Source organism: Balaenoptera acutorostrata, chromosome 16 (assembly GCF_949987535.1).
Source record: "Balaenoptera acutorostrata chromosome 16, mBalAcu1.1, whole genome shotgun sequence".
Lineage (NCBI taxonomy): Eukaryota > Metazoa > Chordata > Mammalia > Artiodactyla > Balaenopteridae > Balaenoptera > Balaenoptera acutorostrata.
In genome coordinates this window covers 70,547,110-70,571,031 of record NC_080079.1, presented here as the reverse complement: position 1 = coordinate 70,571,031, position 23,922 = coordinate 70,547,110, and the positions used below count along the sequence as shown (strand labels likewise).

Sequence of the window (23,922 nt, the reverse complement as noted above, 5' to 3'; positions counted from 1 at the left end):
TGGCCGACACCAGCAGCGCCCATCCGCGCCGCAGCCACCTGTCTGCCCGTGTGTCTCTCCACAGCTCCCTCCAGAAAAAGCCCAGCCTCCACCGTATCACCATGGCAGGGGGCGGGAGTGGGGTCGTGGGCCGTGACCAGTTCTCCAGGTCAGCTGACCTCCAGTACCCGGAATGGTGCGTGGATTTTGGCGTGAGTGCAAGGGTGGCTTTGCTGGGGCTAAGGGGCCGTGGCGGCCCAATGGTGGCTCCCACTGGCTTTGGGCCCACTGCCGTCAGGCAGGAGGGCCGGCCCGGCCTTGGCCGGGCTGCGCCTAGCACTGCGTGGGTGGACACAGTGGGGAATGCCAAAAGGACAGCAGGCCACTGGCCCTCCAGCCTCAGAGGCCACGTCCTTGTGAGCATCGAGTGGGATCTGGGGCGGAGCCTCAAGCGCCTACGGGTCTGGAGGTTCCCGCAAGAACTGGGCTGCAAGGTCGCCCAAGACTCTGCCACCTCCGTGTCCCCGAGGCCTCCTGTCGCCTGCCTGGGCAGGCAGCAGGGCCGTGCAGGAGAGGGCTGGCCACCGGCCTGGCGATAAGACACCAGCACCAACGAAGCTGAGCCTCATGAGGCACCCCGTGGCCCCCGCTGCCTTCTATGGCCATACAACCCTGAGCGCATCCCATCTCATCTGATCTCACAAGCTAAGCAGGATCAGGCCTGGTTAATACTTGGATGGGAGACTACATGGGAATACCGGGTGCTGTAGGCTTTTTTCCCTCCCACACCACCTTCTCCTTTAGTCGCCCGTGGCCGAGGCCGGCTCCTCCCCTGCCGGGCACCGCCGCAGGCCTCACCTCCTCAGGCCCCTCCCAACACAGCGTGCGCCGGAATGGGCGCCCCCAGCCGCACTGGCTGGACATGCGGCCAGAAGTCGGCCCTGTTAGGCAGCCACACGCCAGCCGCTCTCGGGGTGGCTGGCCCAGACCCAGACTCCACCGCAGGCCCGGGTGACAGCCGTGAGGCACGCGAAGCCCTCGTCCTGCACCTGACCACCTCCGCCAGCGCCCATCCGCGCCGCAGCCACCTGTCTGCCTGTGTGTCTCTCCACAGCTCCCTCCGGAAAAAGCCCACCCTCCGCTGTTTCGCCATGGCTGGGTGCGGGAGCGAGGTCGTGGGCCGGGTCCGGTTTTCCGGGCCGGCCGGCCACCATGCGCTGGGAACAGTGCTCAGTGGGTGGCGTGGGGGCAAGGGTGGCCTTGTTGGGTCCAATGGGCCGTGCCGCATCAATGGTGGCTCCCAGTGGCTTTGGGCTACCTTCCCTCAGGCAGGAGTTCCGGCCCAGCCGCGGCTGGACTGCACCTACTACTGTGTGGGTGGACAGGGTTGGGAATGCCCAAGGGACCGTGGACCACGGGCCCTTAAGCCTTCGGAGCCACGTCTTTGTGAGCGTCGAGCGGGATCTGGGGCGGTTCGCCAAGCGCCTATGTGCCTGGATGTTCCCGCCAGAACTGAGCTGCGAGGTCGTCCAAGACTCCACCAACCCCGGTCCCCGAGGCGTGCTGTCGCCTGCCTGGGTGGGCCACAGGGCCTTGCTGCAGAGGGCTGGTCGCCGGACTGGCGGTAGTTCGCCAGCACCAGCTAAGCTGAGCCTCAAGAGGCACCCCGTGGCCCCTGCTGCCTTCTACGGCCATACCACCCTAAACGCACCTCATCTCGTCTGATCTCGGAAGCTAAGCAGGGTCGGCTCTGTTTACTACCTGGATGGGAGACCACCAGGGAATACTAGAGGCTGGAGTATTTTTTGCCTCCCGATCTGCCTTTTCTTGTAGTCGCCGGTGCTCGAGGCTTCCTCTGCTCCCACCGGGCATGCCTGCAGGCCTCATCTACTCAAGCCTATCCCAACACAGCGTGCGCTGGAGGGGGCCCAGCCCGCCCGTCTGGCTGGACATGCCGCCAGAAGGAGGCGCTGGAAGGCAGCCACACCCCACCCTCTCCCGGGGTGGCCGGCCCGCACCCAGACTCCGCCGCAGGCCCGGGTGTAGATTGTGAGGCCCGCGAGCCCCTCGACCTGCCCCTGGCCGACCCGACCAGCGCCCATGCGTGCCGCAGCCACCTGTCTGCCCGTGTGTCTCTCCACAGCTCCCTCCAGAAAAAGCCCAGCCTCCACCGTTTCACCATGGCAGGGGGCGGGAGTGGGGTCGTGGGCCAGACTGGTTCTCTGGGCCGGCCGGTCACCAGGCGCAGGGAACTTTGCTCGGCAGTTGTCGTGGGGGAAAGGGTGGCCTTGTTGGGTCTAAGGGGTCGTGCCGACTCAAGGGTGGCTCCCAGTGGCTTCAGACCAACTGCCGTCGGGCAGGAGGGCCGGCCCGGCCACGGCCGTGCTTCGCCTAGAACTGTGTGGGCAGACAGGGTGGCCAATGCCCAAGGGACCGCGGGCCACGGGCCCTTAAGACCCCGGGGCCACGTCGTTGTGAGCGTCAAGCGGGATCTGGGGCGGAGGGCCAAGCGCCTATGGGCCTGGAGGGTCCCGCCTGACCTGAGCTGCGAGGTCACCCACGAGTCTGCCAACCCCGGGTCGCCGAGGACTCCTGTCACCTGCCTTGGCGGCGGCTGTGCCGTGCTGGAGAGGGTTGGCTACCGGGCTGTCGGCAAGCCCCAGCACCAGCGAAGCTGAGCCTCAAGAGGCACCCCGTGGCCCCTGCTGCCTTCTACGGCCTTACCACCCTAAACGCACCTCATCTCGTCTGGTCTTGGAAGCTAAGCAGGGTCGGCTCTGTTTACTACCTGGATGGGAGACCACCTGGGAATACTAGATGCTGTAGTATTTTTTGCCTCCCGATCTGCCTTTTCTTGTAGTCACCGGTGCTCGAGGCTTCCTCTGCTCCTGCCGGGCACAACTTCAGGCCTCATCTACTCAAGCCTCTCCCAACACATCGTGCGCTGGAGGGGGCCCAGCCCGCCCGTCTGGCTGGACATGCCGCCAGAAGGAGGCCCTGGAAGGCAGCCACACCCCACCCTCTCCCGGGGTGGCCGGCCCAGACCCAGAGTCCGCTGTAGGCCCGGGTGAAGATCGTGAGGCCCCCGAGGCCCTGGTCCTGCCCCTGGCCGACACCAGCAGCGCCCATCCGCGCCGCAGCCACCTGTCTGCCCGTGTGTCTCTCCACAGCTCCCTCCAGAAAAAGCCCAGCCTCCACCGTATCACCATGGCAGGGGGCGGGAGTGGGGTCGTGGGCCGTGACCAGTTCTCCAGGTCAGCTGACCTCCAGTACCCGGAATGGTGCGTGGATTTTGGCGTGGGTGCAAGGGTGGCTTTGCTGGGGCTAAGGGGCCGTGGCGGCCCAATGGTGGCTCCCACTGGCTTTGGGCCCACTGCCGTCAGGCAGGAGGGCCGGCCCGGCCTTGGCCGGGCTGCGCCTAGCACTGCGTGGGTGGACACAGTGGGGAATGCCAAAAGGACAGCAGGCCACTGGCCCTCCAGCCTCAGAGGCCACGTCCTTGTGAGCATCGAGTGGGATCTGGGGCGGAGCCTCAAGCGCCTACGGGTCTGGAGGTTCCCACAAGAACTGGGCTGCAAGGTCGCCCAAGACTCTGCCACCTCCGTGTCCCCGAGGCCTCCTGTCGCCTGCCTGGGCAGGCAGCAGGGCCGTGCAGGAGAGGGCTGGCCACCGGCCTGGCGATAAGACACCAGCACCAACGAAGCTGAGCCTCATGAGGCACCCCGTGGCCCCCGCTGCCTTCTATGGCCATACAACCCTGAGCGCATCCCATCTCATCTGATCTCACAAGCTAAGCAGGATCAGGCCTGGTTAATACTTGGATGGGAGACTACATGGGAATACCGGGTGCTGTAGGCTTTTTTCCCTCCCACACCACCTTCTCCTTTAGTCGCCCGTGGCCGAGGCCGGCTCCTCCCCTGCCGGGCACCGCCGCAGGCCTCACCTCCTCAGGCCCCTCCCAACACAGCGTGCGCCGGAATGGGCGCCCCCAGCCGCACTGGCTGGACATGCGGCCAGAAGTCGGCCCTGTTAGGCAGCCACACGCCAGCCGCTCTCGGGGTGGCTGGCCCAGACCCAGACTCCACCGCAGGCCCGGGTGACAGCCGTGAGGCACGCGAAGCCCTCGTCCTGCACCTGACCACCTCCGCCAGCGCCCATCCGCGCCGCAGCCACCTGTCTGCCTGTGTGTCTCTCCACAGCTCCCTCCGGAAAAAGCCCACCCTCCGCTGTTTCGCCATGGCTGGGTGCGGGAGCGAGGTCGTGGGCCGGGGCCGGTTTTCCGGACCGGCCGGCCACCATGCGCTGGGAACAGTGCTCAGTGGGTGGCGTGGGGGCAAGGGTGGCCTTGCTGGGTCCAATGGGCCGTGCCGCATCAATGGTGGCTCCCAGTGGCTTTGGGCTACCTTCCCTCAGGCAGGAGTTCCGGCCCAGCCGCGGCTGGACTGCACCTACTACTGTGTGGGTGGACAGGGTTGGGAATGCCCAACGGACCGTGGACCACGGGCCCTTAAGCCTTCGGAGCCACGTCTTTGTGAGCGTCGAGCGGGATCTGGGGCGGTTCGCCAAGCGCCTATGTGCCTGGATGTTCCCGCCAGAACTGAGCTGCGAGGTCGTCCAAGACTCCACCAACCCCGGTCCCCAAGGCGTGCTGTCGCCTGCCTGGGTGGGCCACAGGGCCTTGCTGCAGAGGGCTGGTCGCCGGACTGGCGGTAATTCGCCAGCACCAGCTAAGCTGAGCCTCAAGAGGCACCCCGTGGCCCCCGCTGCCTTCTACGGCCATACCACCCTAAACGCACCTCATCTCGTCTGATCTCGGAAGCTAAGCAGGGGCGGCTCTGTTTACTACCTGGATGGGAGACCACCAGGGAATACTAGAGGCTGGAGTATTTTTTGCCTCCCGATCTGCCTTTTCTTGTAGTCGCCGGTGCTCGAGGCTTCCTCTGCTCCCACCGGGCATGCCTGCAGGCCTCATCTAATCAAGCCTATCCCAACACAGCGTGCGCTGGAGGGGGCCCAGCCCGCCCGTCTGGCTGGACATGCCGCCAGAAGGAGGCGCTGGAAGGCAGCCACACCCCACCCTCTCCCGGGGTGGCCGGCCCGCACCCAGACTCCGCCGCAGGCCCGGGTGTAGATTGTGAGGCCCGCGAGCCCCTCGACCTGCCCCTGGCCGACCCGACCAGCGCCCATGCGCGCCGCAGCCACCTGTCTGCCCGTGTGTCTCTCCACAGCTCCCTCCAGAAAAAGCCCAGCCTCCACCGTTTCACCATGGCAGGGGGCGGGAGTGGGGTCGTGGGCCAGACTGGTTCTCTGGGCCGGCCGGTCACCAGGCGCAGGGAACTTTGCTCGGCAGTTGTCGTGGGGGAAAGGGTGGCCTTGTTGGGTCTAAGGGGTCGTGCCGACTCAAGGGTGGCTCCCAGTGGCTTCAGACCAACTGCCGTCGGGCAGGAGGGCCGGCCCGGCCACGGCCGTGCTTCGCCTAGAACTGTGTGGGCAGACAGGGTGGCCAATGCCCAAGGGACCGCGGGCCACGGGCCCTTAAGACCCCGGGGCCACGTCGTTGTGAGCGTCAAGCGGGATCTGGGGCGGAGGGCCAAGCGCCTATGGGCCTGGAGGGTCCCGCCTGACCTGAGCTGCGAGGTCACCCACGAGTCTGCCAACCCCGGGTCGCCGAGGACTCCTGTCACCTGCCTTGGCGGCGGCTGTGCCGTGCTGGAGAGGGTTGGCTACCGGGCTGTCGGCAAGCCCCAGCACCAGCGAAGCTGAGCCTCAAGAGGCACCCCGTGGCCCCTGCTGCCTTCTACGGCCTTACCACCCTAAATGCACCTCATCTCGTCTGGTCTTGGAAGCTAAGCAGGGTCGGCTCTGTTTACTACCTGGATGGGAGACCACCTGGGAATACTAGATGCTGTAGTATTTTTTGCCTCCCGATCTGCCTTTTCTTGTAGTCACCGGTGCTCGAGGCTTCCTCTGCTCCTGCCGGGCACAACTTCAGGCCTCATCTACTCAAGCCTCTCCCAACACATCGTGCGCTGGAGGGGGCCCAGCCCGCCCGTCTGGCTGGACATGCCGCCAGAAGGAGGCCCTGGAAGGCAGCCACACCCCACCCTCTCCCGGGGTGGCCGGCCCAGACCCAGAGTCCGCTGTAGGCCCGGGTGAAGATCGTGAGGCCCCCGAGGCCCTGGTCCTGCCCCTGGCCGACACCAGCAGCGCCCATCCGCGCCGCAGCCACCTGTCTGCCCGTGTGTCTCTCCACAGCTCCCTCCAGAAAAAGCCCAGCCTCCACCGTATCACCATGGCAGGGGGCGGGAGTGGGGTCGTGGGCCGTGACCAGTTCTCCAGGTCAGCTGACCTCCAGTACCCGGAATGGTGCGTGGATTTTGGCGTGGGTGCAAGGGTGGCTTTGCTGGGGCTAAGGGGCCGTGGCGGCCCAATGGTGGCTCCCACTGGCTTTGGGCCCACTGCCGTCAGGCAGGAGGGCCGGCCCGGCCTTGGCCGGGCTGCGCCTAGCACTGCGTGGGTGGACACAGTGGGGAATGCCAAAAGGACAGCAGGCCACTGGCCCTCCAGCCTCAGAGGCCACGTCCTTGTGAGCATCGAGTGGGATCTGGGGCGGAGCCTCAAGCGCCTACGGGTCTGGAGGTTCCCACAAGAACTGGGCTGCAAGGTCGCCCAAGACTCTGCCACCTCCGTGTCCCCGAGGCCTCCTGTCGCCTGCCTGGGCAGGCAGCAGGGCCGTGCAGGAGAGGGCTGGCCACCGGCCTGGCGATAAGACACCAGCACCAACGAAGCTGAGCCTCATGAGGCACCCCGTGGCCCCCGCTGCCTTCTATGGCCATACAACCCTGAGCGCATCCCATCTCATCTGATCTCACAAGCTAAGCAGGATCAGGCCTGGTTAATACTTGGATGGGAGACTACATGGGAATACCGGGTGCTGTAGGCTTTTTTCCCTCCCACACCACCTTCTCCTTTAGTCGCCCGTGGCCGAGGCCGGCTCCTCCCCTGCCGGGCACCGCCGCAGGCCTCACCTCCTCAGGCCCCTCCCAACACAGCGTGCGCCGGAATGGGCGCCCCCAGCCGCACTGGCTGGACATGCGGCCAGAAGTCGGCCCTGTTAGGCAGCCACACGCCAGCCGCTCTCGGGGTGGCTGGCCCAGACCCAGACTCCACCGCAGGCCCGGGTGACAGCCGTGAGGCACGCGAAGCCCTCGTCCTGCACCTGACCACCTCCGCCAGCGCCCATCCGCGCCGCAGCCACCTGTCTGCCTGTGTGTCTCTCCAGAGCTCCCTCCGGAAAAAGCCCACCCTCCGCTGTTTCGCCATGGCTGGGTGCGGGAGCGAGGTCGTGGGCCGGGGCCGGTTTTCCGGACCGGCCGGCCACCATGCGCTGGGAACAGTGCTCAGTGGGTGGCGTGGGGGCAAGGGTGGCCTTGCTGGGTCCAATGGGCCGTGCCGCATCAATGGTGGCTCCCAGTGGCTTTGGGCTACCTGCCCTCAGGCAGGAGTTCCGGCCCAGCCGCGGCTGGACTGCACCTACTACTGTGTGGGTGGACAGGGTTGGGAATGCCCAAGGGACCGTGGACCATGGGCCCTTAAGCCTTCGGAGCCACGTCTTTGTGAGCGTCGAGCGGGATCTGGGGCGGTTCGCCAAGCGCCTATGTGCCTGGATGTTCCCGCCAGAACTGAGCTGCGAGGTCGTCCAAGACTCCACCAACCCCGGTCCCCGAGGCGTGCTGTCGCCTGCCTGGGTGGGCCACAGGGCCTTGCTGCAGAGGGCTGGTCGCCGGACTGGCGGTAATTCGCCAGCACCAGCTAAGCTGAGCCTCAAGAGGCACCCCGTGGCCCCCGCTGCCTTCTACGGCCATACCACCCTAAACGCACCTCATCTCGTCTGATCTCGGAAGCTAAGCAGGGGCGGCTCTGTTTACTACCTGGATGGGAGACCACCAGGGAATACTAGAGGCTGGAGTATTTTTTGCCTCCCGATCTGCCTTTTCTTGTAGTCGCCGGTGCTCGAGGCTTCCTCTGCTCCCACCGGGCATGCCTGCAGGCCTCATCTACTCAAGCCTATCCCAACACAGCGTGCGCTGGAGGGGGCCCAGCCCGCCCGTCTGGCTGGACATGCCGCCAGAAGGAGGCGCTGGAAGGCAGCCACACCCCACCCTCTCCCGGGGTGGCCGGCCCGCACCCAGACTCCGCCGCAGGCCCGGGTGTAGATTGTGAGGCCCGCGAGCCCCTCGACCTGCCCCTGGCCGACCCGACCAGCGCCCATGCGCGCCGCAGCCACCTGTCTGCCCGTGTGTCTCTCCACAGCTCCCTCCAGAAAAAGCCCAGCCTCCACCGTTTCACCATGGCAGGGGGCGGGAGTGGGGTCGTGGGCCAGACTGGTTCTCTGGGCCGGCCGGTCACCAGGCGCAGGGAACTTTGCTCGGCAGTTGTCGTGGGGGAAAGGGTGGCCTTGTTGGGTCTAAGGGGTCGTGCCGACTCAAGGGTGGCTCCCAGTGGCTTCAGACCAACTGCCGTCGGGCAGGAGGGCCGGCCCGGCCACGGCCGTGCTTTGCCTAGAACTGTGTGGGCAGACAGGGTGGCCAATGCCCAAGGGACCGCGGGCCACGGGCCCTTAAGACCCCGGGGCCACGTCATTGTGAGCGTCAAGCGGGATCTGGGGCGGAGGGCCAAGCGCCTATGGGCCTGGAGGGTCCCGCCTGACCTGAGCTGCGAGGTCACCCACGAGTCTGCCAACCCCGGGTCCCCGAGGACTCCTGTCACCTGCCTTGGCGGCGGCTGTGCCGTGCTGGAGAGGGTTGGCTACCGGGCTGTTGGCAAGCCCCAGCACCAGCGAAGCTGAGCCTCAAGAGGCACCCCGTGGCCCCTGCTGCCTTCTACGGCCTTACCACCCTAAACGCACCTCATCTCGTCTGGTCTTGGAAGCTAAGCAGGGTCGGCTCTGTTTACTACCTGGATGGGAGACCACCTGGGAATACTAGATGCTGTAGTATTTTTTGCCTCCCGATCTGCCTTTTCTTGTAGTCGCCGGTGCTCGAGGCTTCCTCTGCTCCTGCCGGGCACAACTTCAGGCCTCATCTACTCAAGCCTCTCCCAACACATCGTGCGCTGGAGGGGGCCCAGCCCGCCCGTCTGGCTGGACATGCCGCCAGAAGGAGGCCCTGGAAGGCAGCCACACCCCACCCTCTCCCGGGGTGGCCGGCCCAGACCCAGAGTCCGCTGTAGGCCCGGGTGAAGATCGTGAGGCCCCCGAGGCCCTGGTCCTGCCCCTGGCCGACACCAGCAGCGCCCATCCGCGCCGCAGCCACCTGTCTGCCCGTGTGTCTCTCCACAGCTCCCTCCAGAAAAAGCCCAGCCTCCACCGTATCACCATGGCAGGGGGCGGGAGTGGGGTCGTGGGCCGTGACCAGTTCTCCAGGTCAGCTGACCTCCAGTACCCGGAATGGTGCGTGGATTTTGGCGTGAGTGCAAGGGTGGCTTTGCTGGGGCTAAGGGGCCGTGGCGGCCCAATGGTGGCTCCCACTGGCTTTGGGCCCACTGCCGTCAGGCAGGAGGGCCGGCCCGGCCTTGGCCGGGCTGCGCCTAGCACTGCGTGGGTGGACACAGTGGGGAATGCCAAAAGGACAGCAGGCCACTGGCCCTCCAGCCTCAGAGGCCACGTCCTTGTGAGCATCGAGTGGGATCTGGGGCGGAGCCTCAAGCGCCTACGGGTCTGGAGGTTCCCACAAGAACTGGGCTGCAAGGTCGCCCAAGACTCTGCCACCTCCGTGTCCCCGAGGCCTCCTGTCGCCTGCCTGGGCAGGCAGCAGGGCCGTGCAGGAGAGGGCTGGCCACCGGCCTGGCGATAAGACACCAGCACCAACGAAGCTGAGCCTCATGAGGCACCCCGTGGCCCCCGCTGCCTTCTATGGCCATACAACCCTGAGCGCATCCCATCTCATCTGATCTCACAAGCTAAGCAGGATCAGGCCTGGTTAATACTTGGATGGGAGACTACATGGGAATACCGGGTGCTGTAGGCTTTTTTCCCTCCCACACCACCTTCTCCTTTAGTCGCCCGTGGCCGAGGCCGGCTCCTCCCCTGCCGGGCACCGCCGCAGGCCTCACCTCCTCAGGCCCCTCCCAACACAGCGTGCGCCGGAATGGGCGCCCCCAGCCGCACTGGCTGGACATGCGGCCAGAAGTCGGCCCTGTTAGGCAGCCACACGCCAGCCGCTCTCGGGGTGGCTGGCCCAGACCCAGACTCCACCGCAGGCCCGGGTGACAGCCGTGAGGCACGCGAAGCCCTCGTCCTGCACCTGACCACCTCCGCCAGCGCCCATCCGCGCCGCAGCCACCTGTCTGCCTGTGTGTCTCTCCACAGCTCCCTCCGGAAAAAGCCCACCCTCCGCTGTTTCGCCATGGCTGGGTGCGGGAGCGAGGTCGTGGGCCGGGGCCGGTTTTCCGGACCGGCCGGCCACCATGCGCTGGGAACAGTGCTCAGTGGGTGGCGTGGGGGCAAGGGTGGCCTTGCTGGGTCCAATGGGCCGTGCCGCATCAATGGTGGCTCCCAGTGGCTTTGGGCTACCTTCCCTCAGGCAGGAGTTCCGGCCCAGCCGCGGCTGGACTGCACCTACTACTGTGTGGGTGGACAGGGTTGGGAATGCCCAAGGGACCGTGGACCACGGGCCCTTAAGCCTTCGGAGCCACGTCTTTGTGAGCGTCGAGCGGGATCTGGGGCGGTTCGCCAAGCGCCTATGTGCCTGGATGTTCCCGCCAGAACTGAGCTGCGAGGTCGTCCAAGACTCCACCAACCCCGGTCCCCGAGGCGTGCTGTCGCCAGCCTGGGTGGGCCACAGGGCCTTGCTGCAGAGGGCTGGTCGCCGGACTGGCGGTAATTCGCCAGCACCAGCTAAGCTGAGCCTCAAGAGGCACCCCGTGGCCCCCGCTGCCTTCTACGGCCATACCACCCTAAACGCACCTCATCTCGTCTGATCTCGGAAGCTAAGCAGGGTCGGCTCTGTTTACTACCTGGATGGGAGACCACCAGGGTATATTAGAGGCTGGAGTATTTTTTGCCTCCCGATCTGCCTTTTCTTGTAGTCGCCGGTGCTCGAGGCTTCCTCTGCTCCCACCGGGCACGGCTGCAGGCCTCATCTTCTCAAGCCTATCCCAACACAGCGTGCGCTGGAGGGGGCCCAGCCCACCCGTCTGGCTGGACATGCCGCCAGAAGGAGGCGCTGGAAGGCAGCCACACCCCACCCTCTCCCGGGGTGGCCGGCCCGCACCCAGACTCCGCCGCAGGCCCGCGTGTAGATTGTGAGGCCCGCGAGCCCCTCGACCTGCCCCTGGCCGACCCGACTAGCGCCCATGCGCTCCGCAGCCACCTGTCTGCCCGTGTGTCTCTCCACAGCTCCCTCCAGAAAAAGCCCAGCCTCCACCGTTTCACCATGGCAGGGGGCGGGAGTGGGGTCGTGGGCCAGACTGGTTCTCTGGGCCGGCCGGTCACCAGGCGCAGAGAACTTTGCTCGGCAGTTGTCGTGGGGGAAAGGGTGGCCTTGTTGGGTCTAAGGGGTCGTGCCGACTCAAGGGTGGCTCCCAGTGGCTTCAGACCAACTGCCGTCGGGCAGGAGGGCCGGCCCGGCCACGGCCGTGCTTCGCCTAGAACTGTGTGGGCAGACAGGGTGGCCAATGCCCAAGGGACCGCGGGCCACGGGCCCTTAAGACCCCGGGGCCACGTCGTTGTGAGCGTCAAGCGGGATCTGGGGCGGAGGGCCAAGCGCCTATGGGCCTGGAGGGTCCCGCCTGACCTGAGCTGCGAGGTCACCCACGAGTCTGCCAACCCCGGGTCCCCGAGGACTCCTGTCACCTGCCTTGGCGGCGGCTGTGCCGTGCTGGAGAGGGTTGGCTACCGGGCTGTCGGCAAGCCCCAGCACCAGCGAAGCTGAGCCTCAAGAGGCACCCCGTGGCCCCTGCTGCCTTCTACGGCCTTACCACCCTAAACGCAACTCATCTCGTCTGGTCTTGGAAGCTAAGCAGGGTCGGCTCTGTTTACTACCTGGATGGGAGACCACCTGGGAATACTAGATGCTGTAGTATTTTTTGCCTCCCGATCTGCCTTTTCTTGTAGTCGCCGGTGCTCGAGGCTTCCTCTGCTCCTGCCGGGCACAACTTCAGGCCTCATCTACTCAAGCCTCTCCCAACACATCGTGCGCTGGAGGGGGCCCAGCCCGCCCGTCTGGCTGGACATGCCGCCAGAAGGAGGCCCTGGAAGGCAGCCACACCCCACCCTCCCCCGGGGTGGCCGGCCCAGACCCAGAGTCCGCTGTAGGCCCGGGTGAAGATCGTGAGGCCCGCGAGGCCCTGGTCCTGCCCCTGGCCGACCCCAGCAGCGCCCATCCGCGCCGCAGCCACCTCTCTGCCCGTGTGTCTCTCCAAAGCTCCCTCCAGAAAAAGCCCAGCCTCCACCGTATCACCATGGCAGGGGGCGGGAGTGGGGTCGTGGGCCGTGACCAGTTCTCCAGGTCAGCTGACCTCCAGTACCCGGAATGGTGCGTGGATTTTGGCGTGGGTGCAAGGGTGGCTTTGCTGGGGCTAAGGGGCCGTGGCGGCCCAATGGTGGCTCCCACTGGCTTTGGGCCCACTGCCGTCAGGCAGGAGGGCCGGCCCGGCCTTGGCCGGGCTGCGCCTAGCACTGCGTGGGTGGACACAGTGGGGAATGCCAAAAGGACAGCAGGCCACTGGCCCTCCAGCCTCAGAGGCCACGTCCTTGTGAGCATCGAGTGGGATCTGGGGCGGAGCCTCAAGCGCCTACGGGTCTGGAGGTTCCCGCAAGAACTGGGCTGCAAGGTCGCCCAAGACTCTGCCACCTCCGTGTCCCCGAGGCCTCCTGTCGCCTGCCTGGGCAGGCAGCAGGGCCGTGCAGGAGAGGGCTGGCCACCGGCCTGGCGATAAGTCACCAGCACCAACGAAGCTGAGCCTCATGAGGCACCACGTGGCCACCGCTGCCTTCTATGGCCATACAACCCTGAGCGCATCCCATCTCATCTGATCTCACAAGCTAAGCAGGATCAGGCCTGGTTAATACTTGGATGGGAGACTACATGGGAATACCGGGTGCTGTCGGCTTGTTTCCCTCCCACACCACCTTTCCTTTAGTCGCCCGTGGCCGAGGCCGGCTCCTCCCCTGCCGGGCACCGCCGCAGGCCTCACCTCCTCAGGCCCCTCCCAACACAGCGTGCGCCGGAATGGTCGCCCCCAGCCGCACTGGCTGGACATGCGGCCAGAAGTCGGCCCTGTTAGGCAGCCACACGCCAGCCGCTCTCGGGGTGGCTGGCCCAGACCCAGACTCCACCGCAGGCCCGGGTGACAGCCGTGAGGCACGCGAAGCCCTCGTCCTGCACCTGACCACCTCCGCCAGCGCCCATCCGCGCCGCAGCCACCTGTCTGCCTGTGTGTCTCTCCACAGCTCCCTCCGGAAAAAGCCCACCCTCCGCTGTTTCGCCATGGCTGGGTGCGGGAGCGAGGTCGTGGGCCGGGTCCGGTTTTCCGAGCCGGCCGGCCACCATGCGCTGGGAACAGTGCTCAGTGGGTGGCGTGGGGGCCAGGGTGGCCTTGCTGGGTCCAATGGGCCGTGCCACATCAATGGTGGCTCCCAGTGGCTTTGGGCTACCTTCCCTCAGGCAGGAGTTCCGGCCCAGCCGCGGCTGGACTGCACCTACTACTGTGTGGGTGGACAGGGTTGGGAATGCCCAAGGGACCGTGGACCACGGGCCCTTAAGCCTTCGGAGCCACGTCTTTGTGAGCGTCGAGCGGGATCTGGGGCGGTTTGTTAAGCGCCTATGTGCCTGGATGTTCCCGCCAGAACTGAGCTGCGATGTCGTCCAAGACTCCACAAACCCCGGTCCCCGAGGCCTGCTGTCACCTGCCTGGGTGGGCCGCAGGGCCGTGCTGCAGAGGGCTGGTCGCCAGACTGGCGGTAATTCGACAGCACCAGCTAAGCTGAGCCTCAAGAGGCACCCCGTGGCCCCTGCTGCCTTCTACGGCCATACCACCCTAAGCGCACCTCAACTCGTCTGATCTCGGAAGCTAAGCAGGGTCGTCTCTGTTTACTACCTGGATGGGAGACCACCTGGGAATACTAGAGGCTGGAGTATTTTTTGCCTCCCGATCTGCCTTTTCTTGTAGTCGCCGGTACTCGAGGCTTCCTCTGCTCCCACCGGGCACGGCTGCAGGCCTCATCTACTCAAGCCTCTCCCAACACAGCGTGCGCTGGAGGGGGCCCAGCCCGCCCGTCTGGCTGGACATGCCGCCAGAAGGAGGCCCTGGAAGGCAGCCACACCCCACCCTCTCCTGGGGTGGCCGGCCTGGACTCAGACTCCGCCGCAGGCCCGGGTGAAAATTGTGAGGCCCGCGAGGCCCTGGACCTGCCGCTGGCCGACCCCACCAGCGCCCAACCGCGCCGCAGCCACCTGTCTGCCCGTGTGTCTCTCCACAGCTCCCTCCAGAAAAAGCCCACCCTCCACCGTTTCACCATGGCAGGGGGCGGGAGTGGGGTCGTGGGCCAGACCGGTTCTCCGGGCCGGCCGGTCACCAGGCGCAGGGAACTTTGCTCGGCAGTTGGCGTGGGGGAAAGGGTGGCCTTGTTGGGTCTAAGGGGTCGTGCCGACTCAAAGGTGGCTCCCAGTGGCTTCAGACCAACTGCCGTTGGGCAGGAGGGCCGGCCCGTCCGCGGCCGGGCTTCGCCTAGAACTGTGTGGGCAGACAGGGTGGCCAATGCCCAAGGGACCGCGGGCCACGGGCCCTTAAGCCCCTGGGGCCACGTCGTTGTGAGCGTCAAGCGGGATCTGGGGCAGAGGGCCAAGCGCCTATGGTCCTGGAGGGTCCCGCCTGACCTGAGCTGCGAGGTCACCCACGAGTCTGCCAACCCCGGGTCCCCGAGGCCTCCTGTCGCCTGCCTTGGTGGGCGGCTGGGCAGTGCTGGAGAGGGTTGGCTACCGGGCTGTCGGCAAGCCCCAGCACCAGCGAAGCTGAGCCTCAAGAGTCACCCCGTGGCCCCCGCTGCCTTCTACAGCCATACAACCCTGAACGCGCCCCATCTCGTCTGATCCTGGAAGCTAAGCAGGGTCGGGCCTGGTTAGTACTTGGATGGGAGACTACATGGGAATACCGGGTGCTGTAGGCTTTTTTCCCTCCCGCACCACCTTCTCCTTTAGTCGCCCGTATCCGAGGCCGGCTCCTCCCCTGCCGGGCACCGCCGCAGGCCTCACCTCCTCAGGCCCCGCCCGACACAGTGTGCGCCGGAAGGGGCGCCCCCAGTCGCACTGGCTGGACATGCGGCCAGAAGGAGGCCCTGTTAGGCAGCCGCACCCCAGCCGATCCCGGGGTGGCCGGCCTGGACCCAGACTCCACCGCAGGCCCGGGTGACAGCCGTGAGGCACGCGAAGCCCTCGTCCTGCACCTGACCACCTCCGCCAGCGCCCATCCGCGCCGCAGCCACCTGTCTGCCTGTGTGTCTCTCCACAGCTCCCTCCGGAAAAAGCCCACCCTCCGCTGTTTCGCCATGGCTGGGTGCGGGAGCGAGGTCGTGGGCCGGGTCCGGTTTTCCGGGCCGGCCGGCCACCATGCGCTGGGAACAGTGCTCAGTGGGTGGCGTGGGGGCAAGGGTGGCCTTGCTGGGTCCAATGGGCCGTGCCGCATCAATGGTGGCTCCCAGTGGCTTTGGGCTACCTGCCCTCAGGCAGGAGGGCCGGCCCAGCCGCGGCTGGACTGCACCTACTACTGCGTGGGTGGACAGGGTTGGGAATGCCCAAGGGACCGTGGACCACGGGCCCTTAAGCCTTCGGAGCCACGTCTTTGTGAGCGTCGAGCGGGATCTGGGGCGGTTCGTCAAGCGCCTATGTGCCTGGATGTTCCCGCCAGAACTGAGCTGCGAGGTCGTCCAAGACTCCACCAACCCCGGTCCCCGAGGCCTGCTGTCACATACCTGGGTGGGCCGCAGGGCCGTGCTGCAGAGGGCTGGTCGCCGGACTGGCGGTAATTCGACAGCACCAGCTAAGCTGAGCCTCAAGAGGCACCCCGTGGCCCCCGCTGCCTTCTATGGCCATACCACCCTAAACGCACCTCATCTCGTCTGATCTCGGAAGCTAAGCAGGGTCGGCTCTGTTTACTACCTGGATGGGAGACCACCAGGGAATACTAGAGGCTGGAGTATTTTTTGCCTCCCGATCTGCCTTTTCTTGTAGTCGCCGGTGCTCGAGGCTTCCTCTGCTCCGACCGGGCATGCCTGCAGGCCTCATCTACTCAAGCCTATCCCAACACAGCGTGCGCTGGAGGGGGCCCAGCCCGCCCGTCTGGCTGGACATGCCGCCAGAAGGAGGCGCTGGAAGGCAGCCACACCCCACCCACTCCCGGGGTGGCCGGCCCGCACCCAGACTCTGCCGCAGGCCCGGGTGTAGATTGTGAGGCCCGCGAGCCCCTCGACCTGCCCCTGGCCGACCCGACCAGCGCCCATGCGCGCCGCAGCCACCTGTCTGCCCGTGTGTCTCTCCACAGCTCCCTCCAGAAAAAGCCCAGCCTCCACCGTTTCACCATGGCAGGGGGCGGGAGTGGGGTCGTGGGCCAGACTGGTTCTCTGGGCCGGCCGGTCACCAGGCGCAGGGAACTTTGCTCGGCAGTTGTCGTGGGGGAAAGGGTGGCCTTGTTGGGTCTAAGGGGTCGTGCCGACTCAAGGGTGGCTCCCAGTGGCTTCAGACCAACTGCCGTCGGGCAGGAGGGCCGGCCCGGCCACGGCCGTGCTTCGCCTAGAACTGTGTGGGCAGACAGGGTGGCCAATGCCCAAGGGACCGCGGGCCACGGGCCCTTAAGACCCCGGGGCCACGTCGTTGTGAGCGTCAAGCGGGATCTGGGGCGGAGGGCCAAGCGCCTATGGGCCTGGAGGGTCCCGCCTGACCTGAGCTGCGAGGTCACCCACGAGTCTGCCAACCCCGGGTCCCCGAGGACTCCTGTCACCTGCCTTGGCGGCGGCAGTGCCGTGCTGGAGAGGGTTGGCTACCGGGCTGTCGGCAAGCCCCAGCACCAGCGAAGCTGAGCCTCAAGAGGCACCCCGTGGCCCCTGCTGCCTTCTACGGCCTTACCACCCTAAACGCAACTCATCTCGTCTGGTCTTGGAAGCTAAGCAGGTTCGGCTCTGTTTACTACCTGGATGGGAGACCACCTGGGAATACTAGATGCTGTAGTATTTTTTGCCTCCCGATCTGCCTTTTCTTGTAGTCACCGGTGCTCGAGGCTTCCTCTGCTCCTGCCGGGCACAACTTAAGGCCTCATCTACTCATGCCTCTACCAACACATCATGCGCTGGAGGGGGCCCAGCCCGCCCGTCTGGCTGGACATGCCGCCAGAAGGACGCCCTGGAAGGCAGCCACACCCCACCCTCTCCCGGGGTGGCCGGCCCAGACCCAGAGTCCGCTGTAGGCCCGGGTGAAGATCGTGAGGCCCGCGAGGCCCTGGTCCTGCCCCTGGCCGACCCCAGCAGCGCCCATCCGCGCCGCAGCCACCTGTCTGCCCGTGTGTCTCTCCACAGCTCCCTCCAGAAAAAGCCCAGCCTCCACCGTATTACCATGGCAGGGGGCGGGAGTGGGGTCGTGGGCCGTGACCAGTTCTCCAGGTCAGCTGACCTCCAGTACCCGGAATGGTGTGTGGATTCTGGCGTGGGTGCAAGGGTGGCTTTGCTGGGGCTAAGGGGCCGTGGCGGCCCAATGGTGGCTCCCACTGGCTTTGGGCCCACTGCCGTCAGGCAGGAGGGCCGGCCGGCCTTGGCTGGGCTGCGCCTAGCACTGCGTGGGTGGACACAGTGGGGAATGCCAAAAGGACAGCAGGCCACTGGCCCTCCAGCCTCAGAGGCCACGTCCTTGTGAGCATCGAGTGGGATCTGGGGCGGAGCCTCAAGCGCCTACGGGTCTGGAGGTTCCCGCAAGAACTGGGCTGCAAGGTCGCCCAAGACTCTGCCACCTCCGTGTCCCCGAGGCCTCCTGTCGCCTGCCTGGGCAGGCAGCAGGGCCGTGCAGGAGAGGGCTGGCCATCGGCCTGGCGATAAGTCACCAGCACCAACGAAGCTGAGCCTCATGAGGCACCCCGTGGCCCCCGCTGCCTTCTATGGCCATACAACCCTGAGCGCATCCCATCTCATCTGATCTCACAAGCTAAGCAGGATCAGGCCTGGTTAATACTTGGATGGGAGACTACATGGGAATATCGGGTGCTGTAGGCTTTTTTCCCTCCCACACCACCTTCTCCTTTAGTCGCCCGTGGCCGAGGCCGGCTCCTCCCCTGCCGGGCACCGCCGCAGGCCTCACCTCCTCAGGCCCCTCCCGACACAGTGTGCACCGGAAGGGGCGCCCCCAGCCGCACTGGCTGGACATGCGGCCTGAACTCGGCCCTGTTAGGCAGCCACACCACAGCCGCTCTCGGGGTGGCTGGCCCAGACCCAGACTCCACCGCAGGCCCGGGTGACAGCCGTGAGGCACGCGAAGCCCTCGTCCTGCACCTGACCACCACCGCCAGCGCCCATCCGCGCCGCAGCCACCTGTCTGCCTGTGTGTCTCTCCACAGCTCCCTCCGGAAAAAGCCCACCCTCCGCTGTTTCGCCATGGCTGGGTGCGGGAGCGAGGTCGTGGGCCGGGTCCGGTTTTCCTGGCCGGCCGGCCACCATGCGCTGGGAACAGTGCTCAGTGGGTGGCGTGGGGGCAAGGGTGGCCTTGCTGGGTCCAATGGGCCGTGCCGCATCAATGGTGGCTAACAGTGGCTTTGGGCTACCTGCCCTCAGGCAGGAGGGCCGGCCAAGCCGCGGGTGGACTCCACCTACTACTGTGTGGGTGGACAGGGTTGGGAATGCCCAAGGGACCGTGGACCACGGGCCCTTAAGCCTTCGGAGGCACGTCTTTGTGAGCGTCGAGCGGGATCTGGGGTGGTTCGCCAAGCGCCTATGTGCCTGGATGTTCCCGCCAGAACTGAGCTGCGAGGTCGTCCAAGACTCCACCAACCCCGGTCCCCGAGGCGTGCTGTCGCCAGCCTGGGTGGGCCACAGGGCCTTGCTGCAGAGGGCTGGTCGCCGGACTGGCGGTAATTCGCCAGCACCAGCTAAGCTGAGCCTCAAGAGGCACCCCGTGGCCCCCGCTGCCTTCTACGGCCATACCACCCTAAACGCACCTCATCTCGTCTGATCTCGGAAGCTAAGCAGGGTCGGCTCTGTTTACTACCTGGATGGGAGACCACCAGGGAATATTAGAGGCTGGAGTATTTTTTGCCTCCCGATCTGCCTTTTCTTGTAGTCGCCGGTGCTCGAGGCTTCCTCTGCTCCCACCGGGCACGGCTGCAGGCCTCATCTTCTCAAGCCTATCCCAACACAGCGTGCGCTGGAGGGGGCCCAGCCCACCCGTCTGGCTGGACATGCCGCCAGAAGGAGGCGCTGGAAGGCAGCCACACCCCACCCTCTCCCGGGGTGGCCGGCCCGCACCCAGACTCCGCCGCAGGCCCGGGTGTAGATTGTGAGGCCCGCGAGCCCCTCGACCTGCCCCTGGCCGACCCGACCAGCGCCCATGCGCGCCGCAGCCACCTGTCTGCCCGTGTGTCTCTCCACAGCTCCCTCCAGAAAAAGCCCAGCCTCCACCGTTTCACCATGGCAGGGGGCGGGAGTGGGGTCGTGGGCCAGACTGGTTCTCTGGGCCGGCCGGTCACCAGGCACAGGGAACTTTGCTCGGCAGTTGTCGTGGGGGAAAGGGTGGCCTTGTTGGGTCTAAGGGGTCGTGCCGACTCAAGGGTGGCTCCCAGTGGCTTCAGACCAACTGCCGTCGGGCAAGAGGGCCGGCCCGGCCACGGCCGTGCTTCGCCTAGAACTGTGTGGGCAGACAGGGTGGCCAATGCCCAAGGGACCGCGGGCCACGGGCCCTTAAGACCCCGGGGCCACGTCGTTGTGAGCGTCAAGCGGGATCTGGGGCGGAGGGCCAAGCGCCTATGGGCCTGGAGGGTCCCGCCTGACCTGAGCTGCGAGGTCACCCACGAGTCTGCCAACCCCGGGTCCCCGAGGACTCCTGTCACCTGCCTTGGCGGCGGCTGTGCCGTGCTGGAGAGGGTTGGCTACCGGGCTGTCGGCAAGCCCCAGCACCAGCGAAGCTGAGCCTCAAGAGGCACCCCGTGGCCCCTGCTGCCTTCTACGGCCTTACCACCCTAAACGCACCTCATCTCGTCTGGTCTTGGAAGCTAAGCAGGGTCGGCTCTGTTTACTACCTGGATGGGAGACCACCTGGGAATACTAGATGCTGTAGTATTTTTTGCCTCCCGATCTGCCTTTTCTTGTAGTCGCCGGTGCTCGAGGCTTCCTCTGCTCCTGCCGGGCACAACTTCAGGCCTCATCTACTCAAGCCTCTCCCAACACATCGTGCGCTGGAGGGGGCCCAGCCCGCCCGTCTGGCTGGACATGCCGCCAGAAGGAGGCCCTGGAAGGCAGCCACACCCCACCCTCCCCCGGGGTGGCCGGCCCAGACCCAGAGTCCGCTGTAGGCCCGGGTGAAGATCGTGAGGCCCGCGAGGCCCTGGTCCTGCCCCTGGCCGACCCCAGCAGCGCCCATCCGCGCCGCAGCCACCTGTCTGCCCGTGTGTCTCTCCACAGCTCCCTCCAGAAAAAGCCCAGCCTCCACCGTATCACCATGGCAGGGGGCGGGAGTGGGGTCGTGGGCCGTGACCAGTTCTCCAGGTCAGCTGACCTCCAGTACCCGGAATGGTGCGTGGATTTTGGCGTGGGTGCAAGGGTGGCTTTGCTGGGGCTAAGGGGCCGTGGCGGCCCAATGGTGGCTCCCACTGGCTTTGGGCCCACTGCCGTCAGGCAGGAGGGCCGGCCCGGCCTTGGCCGGGCTGCGCCTAGCACTGCGTGGGTGGACACAGTGGGGAATGCCAAAAGGACAGCAGGCCACTGGCCCTCCAGCCTCAGAGGCCACGTCCTTGTGAGCATCGAGTGGGATCTGGGGCGGAGCCTCAAGCGCCTACGGGTCTGGAGGTTCCCGCAAGAACTGGGCTGCAAGGTCGCCCAAGACTCTGCCACCTCCGTGTCCCCGAGGCCTCCTGTCGCCTGCCTGGGCAGGCAGCAGGGCCGTGCAGGAGAGGGCTGGCCACCGGCCTGGCGATAAGTCACCAGCACCAACGAAGCTGAGCCTCATGAGGCACCACGTGGCCACCGCTGCCTTCTATGGCCATACAACCCTGAGCGCATCCCATCTCATCTGATCTCACAAGCTAAGCAGGATCAGGCCTGGTTAATACTTGGATGGGAGACTACATGGGAATACCGGGTGCTGTAGGCTTTTTTCCCTCCCACACCACCTTCTCCTTTAGTCGCCCGTGGCCGAGGCCGGCTCCTCCCCTGCCGGGCACCGCCGCAGGCCTCACCTCCTCAGGCCCCTCCCAACACAGCGTGCGCCGGAATGGTCGCCCCCAGCCGCACTGGCTGGACATGCGGCCAGAAGTCGGCCCTGTTAGGCAGCCACACGCCAGCCGCTCTCGGGGTGGCTGGCCCAGACCCAGACTCCACCGCAGGCCCGGGTGACAGCCGTGAGGCACGCGAAGCCCTCGTCCTGCACCTGACCACCTCCGCCAGCGCCCATCCGCGCCGCAGCCACCTGTCTGCCTGTGTGTCTCTCCACAGCTCCCTCCGGAAAAAGCCCACCCTCCGCTGTTTCGCCATGGCTGGGTGCGGGAGCGAGGTCGTGGGCCGGGTCCGGTTTTCCGAGCCGGCCGGCCACCATGCGCTGGGAACAGTGCTCAGTGGGTGGCGTGGGGGCCAGGGTGGCCTTGCTGGGTCCAATGGGCCGTGCCACATCAATGGTGGCTCCCAGTGGCTTTGGGCTACCTTCCCTCAGGCAGGAGTTCCGGCCCAGCCGCGGCTGGACTGCACCTACTACTGTGTGGGTGGACAGGGTTGGGAATGCCCAAGGGACCGTGGACCACGGGCCCTTAAGCCTTCGGAGCCACGTCTTTGTGAGCGTCGAGCGGGATCTGGGGCGGTTTGTTAAGCGCCTATGTGCCTGGATGTTCCCGCCAGAACTGAGCTGCGATGTCGTCCAAGACTCCACAAACCCCGGTCCCCGAGGCCTGCTGTCGCCTGCCTGGGTGGGCCGCAGGGCCGTGCTGCAGAGGGCTGGTCGCCGGACTGGCGGTAATTCGACAGCACCAGCTAAGCTGAGCCTCAAGAGGCACCCCGTGGCCCCTGCTGCCTTCTACGGCCATACCACCCTAAGCGCACCTCAACTCGTCTGATCTCGGAAGCTAAGCAGGGTCGTCTCTGTTTACTACCTGGATGGGAGACCACCTGGGAATACTAGAGGCTGGAGTATTTTTTGCCTCCCGATCTGCCTTTTCTTGTAGTCGCCGGTACTCGAGGCTTCCTCTGCTCCCACCGGGCACGGCTGCAGGCCTCATCTACTCAAGCCTCTCCCAACACAGCGTGCGCTGGAGGGGGCCCAGCCCGCCCGTCTGGCTGGACATGCCGCCAGAAGGAGGCCCTGGAAGGCAGCCACACCCCACCCTCTCCTGGGGTGGCCGGCCTGGACTCAGACTCCGCCGCAGGCCCGGGTGAAAATTGTGAGGCCCGCGAGGCCCTGGACCTGCCGCTGGCCGACCCCACCAGCGCCCAACCGCGCCGCAGCCACCTGTCTGCCCGTGTGTCTCTCCACAGCTCCCTCCAGAAAAAGCCCACCCTCCACCGTTTCACCATGGCAGGGGGCGGGAGTGGGGTCGTGGGCCAGACCGGTTCTCCGGGCCGGCCGGTCACCAGGCGCAGGGAACTTTGCTCGGCAGTTGGCGTGGGGGAAAGGGTGGCCTTGTTGGGTCTAAGGGGTCGTGCCGACTCAAAGGTGGCTCCCAGTGGCTTCAGACCAACTGCCGTTGGGCAGGAGGGCCGGCCCGTCCGCGGCCGGGCTTCGCCTAGAACTGTGTGGGCAGACAGGGTGGCCAATGCCCAAGGGACCGCGGGCCACGGGCCCTTAAGCCCCTGGGGCCACGTCGTTGTGAGCGTCAAGCGGGATCTGGGGCAGAGGGCCAAGCGCCTATGGTCCTGGAGGGTCCCGCCTGACCTGAGCTGCGAGGTCACCCACGAGTCTGCCAACCCCGGGTCCCCGAGGCCTCCTGTCGCCTGCCTTGGTGGGCGGCTGGGCAGTGCTGGAGAGGGTTGGCTACCGGGCTGTCGGCAAGCCCCAGCACCAGCGAAGCTGAGCCTCAAGAGTCACCCCGTGGCCCCCGCTGCCTTCTACAGCCATACAACCCTGAACGCGCCCCATCTCGTCTGATCCTGGAAGCTAAGCAGGGTCGGGCCTGGTTAGTACTTGGATGGGAGACTACATGGGAATACCGGGTGCTGTAGGCTTTTTTCCCTCCCGCACCACCTTCTCCTTTAGTCGCCCGTATCCGAGGCCGGCTCCTCCCCTGCCGGGCACCGCCGCAGGCCTCACCTCCTCAGGCCCCGCCCGACACAGTGTGCGCCGGAAGGGGCGCCCCCAGTCGCACTGGCTGGACATGCGGCCAGAAGGAGGCCCTGTTAGGCAGCCGCACCCCAGCCGATCCCGGGGTGGCCGGCCTGGACCCAGACACCACCGCAGGCCCGGGTGACAGCCGTGAGGCACGCGAAGCCCTCGTCCTGCACCTGACCACCTCCGCCAGCGCCCATCCGCGCCGCAGCCACCTGTCTGCCTGTGTGTCTCTCCACAGCTCCCTCCGGAAAAAGCCCACCCTCCGCTGTTTCGCCATGGCTGGGTGCGGGAGCGAGGTCGTGGGCCGGGTCCGGTTTTCCGGGCCGGCCGGCCACCATGCGCTGGGAACAGTGCTCAGTGGGTGGCGTGGGGGCAAGGGTGGCCTTGCTGGGTCCAATGGGCCGTGCCGCATCAATGGTGGCTCCCAGTGGCTTTGGGCTACCTG

General features: G+C 66.4%; 20 pseudogenes; all 20 read left to right on the top strand.

The window, feature by feature from the left end:
• The first annotated feature begins 633 nt into the window (after positions 1 to 633).
• Positions 634 to 752, top strand: LOC130705355 (5S ribosomal RNA; annotated as a pseudogene).
• A 910-nt stretch (positions 753 to 1,662) lies between these two features.
• On the top strand, positions 1,663 to 1,781 carry LOC130705104 (5S ribosomal RNA; annotated as a pseudogene).
• Positions 1,782 to 2,689: 908 nt separating this feature from the next.
• LOC130705171 (5S ribosomal RNA) lies at positions 2,690 to 2,808 on the top strand (annotated as a pseudogene).
• Positions 2,809 to 3,718: 910 nt separating this feature from the next.
• LOC130705353 (5S ribosomal RNA) lies at positions 3,719 to 3,837 on the top strand (annotated as a pseudogene).
• A 910-nt stretch (positions 3,838 to 4,747) lies between these two features.
• On the top strand, positions 4,748 to 4,866 carry LOC130705242 (5S ribosomal RNA; annotated as a pseudogene).
• Positions 4,867 to 5,774: 908 nt separating this feature from the next.
• LOC130705147 (5S ribosomal RNA) lies at positions 5,775 to 5,893 on the top strand (annotated as a pseudogene).
• Positions 5,894 to 6,803: 910 nt separating this feature from the next.
• Positions 6,804 to 6,922, top strand: LOC130705352 (5S ribosomal RNA; annotated as a pseudogene).
• A 910-nt stretch (positions 6,923 to 7,832) lies between these two features.
• On the top strand, positions 7,833 to 7,951 carry LOC130705241 (5S ribosomal RNA; annotated as a pseudogene).
• A 908-nt stretch (positions 7,952 to 8,859) lies between these two features.
• Positions 8,860 to 8,978, top strand: LOC130705170 (5S ribosomal RNA; annotated as a pseudogene).
• Positions 8,979 to 9,888: 910 nt separating this feature from the next.
• LOC130705351 (5S ribosomal RNA) lies at positions 9,889 to 10,007 on the top strand (annotated as a pseudogene).
• A 910-nt stretch (positions 10,008 to 10,917) lies between these two features.
• On the top strand, positions 10,918 to 11,036 carry LOC130705254 (5S ribosomal RNA; annotated as a pseudogene).
• A 908-nt stretch (positions 11,037 to 11,944) lies between these two features.
• LOC130705275 (5S ribosomal RNA) lies at positions 11,945 to 12,063 on the top strand (annotated as a pseudogene).
• Positions 12,064 to 14,001: 1,938 nt separating this feature from the next.
• Positions 14,002 to 14,120, top strand: LOC130705466 (5S ribosomal RNA; annotated as a pseudogene).
• A 909-nt stretch (positions 14,121 to 15,029) lies between these two features.
• LOC130705409 (5S ribosomal RNA) lies at positions 15,030 to 15,148 on the top strand (annotated as a pseudogene).
• A 910-nt stretch (positions 15,149 to 16,058) lies between these two features.
• Positions 16,059 to 16,177, top strand: LOC130705167 (5S ribosomal RNA; annotated as a pseudogene).
• A 2,965-nt stretch (positions 16,178 to 19,142) lies between these two features.
• LOC130705137 (5S ribosomal RNA) lies at positions 19,143 to 19,261 on the top strand (annotated as a pseudogene).
• Positions 19,262 to 20,169: 908 nt separating this feature from the next.
• LOC130705169 (5S ribosomal RNA) lies at positions 20,170 to 20,288 on the top strand (annotated as a pseudogene).
• A 910-nt stretch (positions 20,289 to 21,198) lies between these two features.
• On the top strand, positions 21,199 to 21,317 carry LOC130705350 (5S ribosomal RNA; annotated as a pseudogene).
• Positions 21,318 to 22,227: 910 nt separating this feature from the next.
• LOC130705464 (5S ribosomal RNA) lies at positions 22,228 to 22,346 on the top strand (annotated as a pseudogene).
• A 909-nt stretch (positions 22,347 to 23,255) lies between these two features.
• LOC130705398 (5S ribosomal RNA) lies at positions 23,256 to 23,374 on the top strand (annotated as a pseudogene).
• Positions 23,375 to 23,922: the final 548 nt, after the last annotated feature.